This window comes from Notothenia coriiceps, unplaced genomic scaffold, assembly GCF_000735185.1.
Source record: "Notothenia coriiceps isolate Sejong01 unplaced genomic scaffold, NC01 NC01_scaffold00015798, whole genome shotgun sequence".
Classification (NCBI taxonomy): domain Eukaryota; kingdom Metazoa; phylum Chordata; class Actinopteri; order Perciformes; family Nototheniidae; genus Notothenia; species Notothenia coriiceps.
The window spans coordinates 492,122-498,876 of NW_011348499.1; the positions used below are offsets into that span (position 1 = coordinate 492,122).

Here is a 6,755-nt window from a genome sequence, read left to right on the forward strand (position 1 = left end):
TTTCTATAGAAACATAATGTATTTACTTTAACAACCTTTATTTTGGTTGGAGAGTGGCACACTGGGATGAATTCTAAGTAAACAACATGCCCTTGCACTTGTTGAACAAAACACAATACAATATACAGAATCATTTTTGACAGAAAAAAAACACTTAAAGGTGGGGTAGGTAATTAACTTCAGATACACTTTTTGTTATATTCCATTGAATGCTCTTAACGTCCCTATAGCAATGAATATATTACGGTAAATGCTTTGACAAAAAATCCATAAAAAAACGTCATCTGTGGAAGCCGTAGTACTGTAAAAAGCACGACCAATCATCTTCACCGGCCCGGCTAAAATAACTGGATGGCCTACCTGCCTGTCAGCCTTCCATCTGTGCACAAACTTATCTCGTGGCCTCATTGGTCATGTTCGTGTATGTTAGAGGAGGGGCTCTATGAGGAAGTCTGAAGAAAAAGGCAGATTTTTTCCGGCTGCGTACTTTCAAATGCTAGCGCACTCGAGCTGGTTTCTCCATTCTTACCTACCCTACCTTTAAATATCAATGTTTAATGATTTTTATTAAAAGTAAAATGTGTCTGCTCTCTCGTTTTAATGGCACAGTTTGTGTCCTCATCACTGCACTGAAACTTCCTCTCTGACTCAATACATCAGAACTACTCTTCAAACACTCATTAATGCTACACAGAAAAAATGATAAAAACAAATGGTGTGTAAATGTCTTCAGACTGTATCTGTGTTTAGGAATAAAGGACACATATTGTCACACTAAGATTAGTGCACTTTTTATTGCATTAAATGTGCTTTGTATAGGAAGCTATGTAATTGTGTGCAACATTGAATGTTGCTTTAGGCAATGTCAGGCCCCTTACATAGTGTATGTGGTTGCCAACTTCTGTATATAACCATCCATTGCCATGGTGACGGTGCTTTTACGAGTAAAAGCAAAGCAGGTTTGGGTCTGAGACCTCATCTTCCTGTGTTGCCCTGCTTCACACATGCATACACACAAAAACATTATTTAGAAAAATATCTTTCAAGGGGGCTTTGCTTGATTACTTTTTGTGGCCTTTTGACATTCATTTTCCCCGCTTCTGGTTGACCTATTGTAACCTTCTAACCCAACAGTTTTTTTAAGTACATTTTAAAATGATCACTGTTCCACTACTCATACCATGTCCTCTCTTCTGTTTGTATTTGTCTCTCTAATAGGCTATAGCTCTGCCTCCAATAGCAAAATGGCCGTACCAGAATGGCTTTACATTCCACACGTGGCTCCGCATGGATCCTCTCAACAACATCAATGTAGACAAGGACAAGCCTTACCTGTACTGGTAGGTAACAATGCCAACCTATGAATAATAGATGCATTATTCCCTTTGTTTAGCATTAAAATGTTTTTTTTTTTTTTTATGTATGTGTATCAAATATGCAGATATGAGAACTTTGCTTAAGGATGTAACTCAAATAACACAAAGAGAGGAATTACATGAAATGTTTCACCACAGGTGTATTCATTTGAATTAAGGTTGAACTTATGCATGTGCACATGTCACCAGTAAACAAAGATGTATCATAAACTCACTCCCAAAAGTATGCTGCAGCCTCACAGATGAAAAACGCTTGTGTTTCTCTCTCCATCTTCCCCTGTCTCATTATCCTTCGCTTCCTGTCTGTGGAGCGGAGAGTTGCTTGATCTTCTTTTCAACCAATAATTAATTTCTGTCAAAAATCTAATTTATACAGCAGTGATCTGTTTGCGCTCGTGTGAAAATGATAACCGACTTGAGTGGCCAACGAGCTGCTTGAGAGCATTTGTAATAAAAGCTCCCCTTCAGCATTGTGCCCTTTTTTTAAAAAGAGATTAATTCACTAAATCACACTGCCGGGTCCCATCTCGCCGGGGCATGCAGAAGGATGAGAAGAATCTGTGGAGTTGAGAAATGATTGTTTGCTATCTTTATCCTTTTAAGACCCTTTTTAAAGTGTTTATATGATATATTAGAGACTACAACCCGTGTTGCCCTTGAAGGCAGTCGGCTTGAAAGTGTGCAGCCTCGCTCGGAAACTAACCCTTTGTGTTTGATTTTTCTTTTCCAGTTTCCGCACCAATAAAGGCATGGGTTACTCTGCACACTTTGTGGGGGGCTGTTTGATAGTGACCTCATTAAAATCCAAGGGGAAAGGGTTCCAGCACTGTGTAAAGTACGACTTCAAACCACAGAAGGTAGGAAAAACAAAAACAACGCAAAGCAGAATACAGGCATTGGTTTGGTGACCCAGGCACATGAAAAGACAAATCCTGGATATGTCTCTGTAGATGGATCGCAGAAATTATATGTTAGCACCACATAATGAATCACATGCACACACTCAAACACACATTGTGCGCTCACAATAAATCTAGACCTGGCTGTACGAAGGAACTGTCACACCTTACCTGACTCTGGGGAGAAGCTAAGCTAGAAGGAGGAGGGAAGAGGGAGACCGTAGAGAAGGATTATCCAATACCCCGAGTCCCTTCCAGGCACAACATACTCTGGAAACCATTGAAGTCCAAAACATCCTTTGCCTGTGGACAATTAAAAAAATCTTTCTCCTTCCCCCGGGCATAAAGACATCACACTACCTCAATAAACCTCATGAGGACCAAACAATCACTTTAGTTGATTTTTTCAATCTATTTTTAGTGTCTTCTTTTATGTCCGGAAGCAAACGTAATAACCTATTTTACTGTGGTTACTCTGGTAACCCATTTCAGTGGTTGTCAGGCTGAGGAGGAAACCAGAAATCTAAGTAGGTGGGATCATAGCTTGAGGGGACAGAGTCTTGAAACATGATGGAGGCTAATTGAGTAAGCTAGAAGATTCTCACCACACGCTGACTTATTGATATCTTGTTGTGTGATTGATACTCCAGATAAACAGTTTCCCATTGTGAGAGTCTGCTTCTCTCTGTTTTATTTTCAGTGGTACATGGTGACCCTCGTTCATGTGTACAACCGCTGGAAAAACAGTGAAATTAGCTGCTTTGTGAACGGGGAACTGGCTTCCTTTGGAGACATCGCCTGGTTTGTCAACACCAGTGACGTAAGTGAAAAACAATTACCAATATCTTACGCTATTTGTAAGTGAACCAGCAGGGGGCAACAGAAGTTTCAGATGTCTATTGGTATACAGTACATTCTCATAAAAAAGTGAATAGTTTATATTTTAGACGGCTATGTGAGACAGTGGAGGATTGTGACGGTTTGAGTCTGTTTCATTACCTACACTCCAAACACTACGTACGGTCAATATTAAGCTACAGCCTGCAAACGGTTACCTTAGCAGCACAAAGAGAAACTGCGGAAGATGCTGCACCAAGCAAATAAATAGTCTTGCTCTTACCCCTTAAAACTGCAATTCCGGCCATTCCTACGCTCTATAGCAAGATTGAATGAGATTTATTAATATGAGTGTGTGCGGAACGATTTCCCTTCGATTCTATTGGCTCTAACGGTCAGAAAGAGATGTCACATGTCAAAATGGAAGAAGGGGAGCCAGAGATAAGGAAAATCCAAATGGCCCCAGAAGAGGTTTTTTTGCTAAATCTGTCTAAAAAGGTCAAATATCACTTGTTTTGCATCAATCTTGATACAGGGTACTTATTATATGTTGTACTTTGGATTCCTAAAGCTTTTAGTCTACTAACCCATCATCCAAGGTTAGTTTTCACTATAAGTACAACATATTTTTTGGACGGACACTATAATTTACAGTTTTTTTACCATGTTCAATCTGAATTTTCTTTAAAATAAAAACATCTATATTGATTCTGACTGTTCTACATCCAACTGACAGGTTTATCATTACTTTGAGAAAAAAGATGATTAATTTAACCCTTTTAGAAGGGAAGATCTAGTCATTTGTTCTGGGAATGTCATTTTCGAGCCTGAAACCTGAAAAACAGGCTTGGGGCTTAAGAGGTTTAGTATATTCAATGCAGACCCAAAAATGGTATCACTGTTTTTATACAAGATATGACGAGAAAGTAAATAACATATTTTATACCGCCTACTAATTCTTTATCCAGCCCATTTCTGTGGATGTGTTCTGTGTTTACTTGTGAATCAAATATATTCATGCTTAAATCCTCTGGCAAGATTTTTTTATGTACAATTCCACCTGCGGTTACATCAGGGTATAGGGCATGTGGGCGCATGGAACAGTTTTCTGTCAATGTCAATTTTAGAACCAGTTATTGCTGCGGGAGTGTGTACCAAAAACTTTAAAATAAACCTCGCTCGCAGATACATCGAATCTCACCCTTTGCTTTTGAAGGGTCTGGGGGCCATTATTTTCATCTATTAGTATGGATAGCACAGCGGACATTGACTACATATATTGCACACACCCTGCTCCTCTCACACATCACCATATGAACTCTGTCACAATCCCTAGGATTGCTTTCTGTCATGCTGCGCTATGAGATTCTTAAATCAAATTTAGTCAGGAATGAAAACGCCTCCACAGCGCAGTATAATCCTCTTGATGTGACAGTATATCCCCGAAAGCAAATTAGCAATTTGATTGAGACGTGGCCTCATCGTTCTCAACACTTCTGTCTCACTGACCATGACCGGAGGAAGATGAAACGGTATCAAGTTAGCCACAGTATGTTTATAGTTTGGGTCTGTGTGTTGCCAATTATAGCTTGTGTTGCCATGAATACGTCTTTTCCCTCTGTTCATTCAGGCTATTTTTGGTCTTTTTATTCCTTTGTTCCTGTATCAATTCCTTATTTCTTACTCCCTTACCTTTGTCTTACATTTTATATTTCAATTAGTTTTCTTCCTAAAACCCTACCTCCAACCTCTTTCCTGCTGCAGACATTTGACAAGTGTTTCCTGGGATCGTCAGAGACGGCAGATGTCAACCGTGTGTTCTGCGGACAGATGGGGGCAGTGTACCTGTTTGGAGAGGCTCTCAGCGCTGCTCAGATCCTGGCCATCTATCAGCTGGGGCCGGGGTACCAGGTGGGCATTAACCCTGAGATGGCTGTGTGATAGATACTTATTACATTACATTGCATTTAGCTGACGCTTTTATCCAAAGCAACTTACAATAAGTGCATTCGACCAAGAAGATACAAACTTGAAGAAAACAGAATCATATAAGTACATCAGGTTTCATAGAGCCAACACATTTCACGTGCTACTCAACTGGCTTTAGATAAGCCAGTCCTTTGTTAGTATATAAGTGCTTTGTTAGTATATAAGTGCTTTGTTAGTATATAAGTGCTTTGTTAGTATATAAGTCCTTTGTTAGTATATGAGTGCTTTGTTAGTATATGAGTGCTTTGTTAGTCATGTTATTGCTCGAAGTGGAGACGAAAGAGATGAGTTTTCAGTCTGCGCCGGAAGATGTGTAAGCTTTCTGCTGTCCTGATTTCAATGGGGAGCTCATTCCACCATTTTGGAGCCAGGATAGCAAACCCACGTGTTTTTGCTGATGGGAACTTGGGTCCCCCTCATATATGTATCATATACATGTATCCCAGTTAAGCTTATTGAATTAGAGTTGGAAGCAAAAATACTATGGTTTGAGTGTGTTTGTGATGTTATCTACGATGTATCTTTATTTGTGTGATTTTTATTAGGTTTTTAAATCAATCAGAACTTTAAAATTCTTATAAGGCTGGGCTTGTAAATAAATACAATGTCCCCTTGTTGAGGACCTGCCTTGATGACAACCGTGTCTCTGTGTGTTTGTGGCAGGACATAGTGAGCAGACACCTGTCGGAGAGGAGTGCAGCGGAGGAGCTCCCCCCCCTCGGCCCTGTGGTGTGGGCTGCTGGCTCTCAGTCTGAGCTCACACCCAGTGAGAGTCTGGCTACCAGCGATGCCGTAAGAGACGCATCTTCCCAGTGTGATGTTCTCTCACATTCCTAATGTTGTTTGTTCTTTTTTTCTTTAACCCTCCGGAATCATTCGATTGGACTACGCTAATTAGTCATTCGGGACAATAATGTCCACTGCAAAAGACTTTGATAAAAACATGATATTAAAAGGTTTTTTTCACAACTTTTTTCGGNNNNCATGATGCCACAAATGATTAAAGTAGGTACAGCTTTGGTTCTGCTTGTTCTAAATTTACCTCATCAAAGTTTGACATCCAGAGATTTGCTAAGCAGCACACTCTGAATTTAGTATCACCTTTTACTTCATAATATCCTGATCATTGTGTATGAACTGCAAAGTACATCCATCACAAATATGTTGCTCTAGATCCAGATATTGCAGTTTGTTTATTGTGAGTGATAAAAAAAAATCCTATATATTTTTACAATTTTCAACAGGGTTGTGGTTTATAGAGTGCAATAGCAAAGCACTTTGTAGTTAAAGTTTTGCAATCATCATAACCACCCTGGATATTTCCCAAAGATAAAATGAAGAGAGGAGCGTTGGCAGGAGCGGCTTGAAAATGGGAGTGAGGTGAAACTTAGGAGAATAAAAGCCCCATTTCCTTGACAATTTGATTACTGTCAGAGATTGATGGGTTACTTTACTTCCATTCATCTGTCTCTCCCTGTGTGCCACGGGTCCTGCCAAGATGTAGTACCTTATCCACATGTATCATACATCTTGAGTTCACTGGGGCTATGTCCTTATAGGTGCGCACACACACACACACACAAAACAGCATAGGCGGTCTGTTTTTTGAAAACTTTAAATTTGTGAAAGCCAATTCTTAACATTTTGCTTAATA

General features: G+C 39.7%; 1 protein-coding gene across 1 annotated transcript in view; it reads right to left on the reverse strand.

The window, feature by feature from the left end:
• Positions 1-6,755, reverse strand: part of lrba (LPS-responsive vesicle trafficking, beach and anchor containing) — a 192,058-nt gene that overhangs the window by 157,917 nt on the left and 27,386 nt on the right.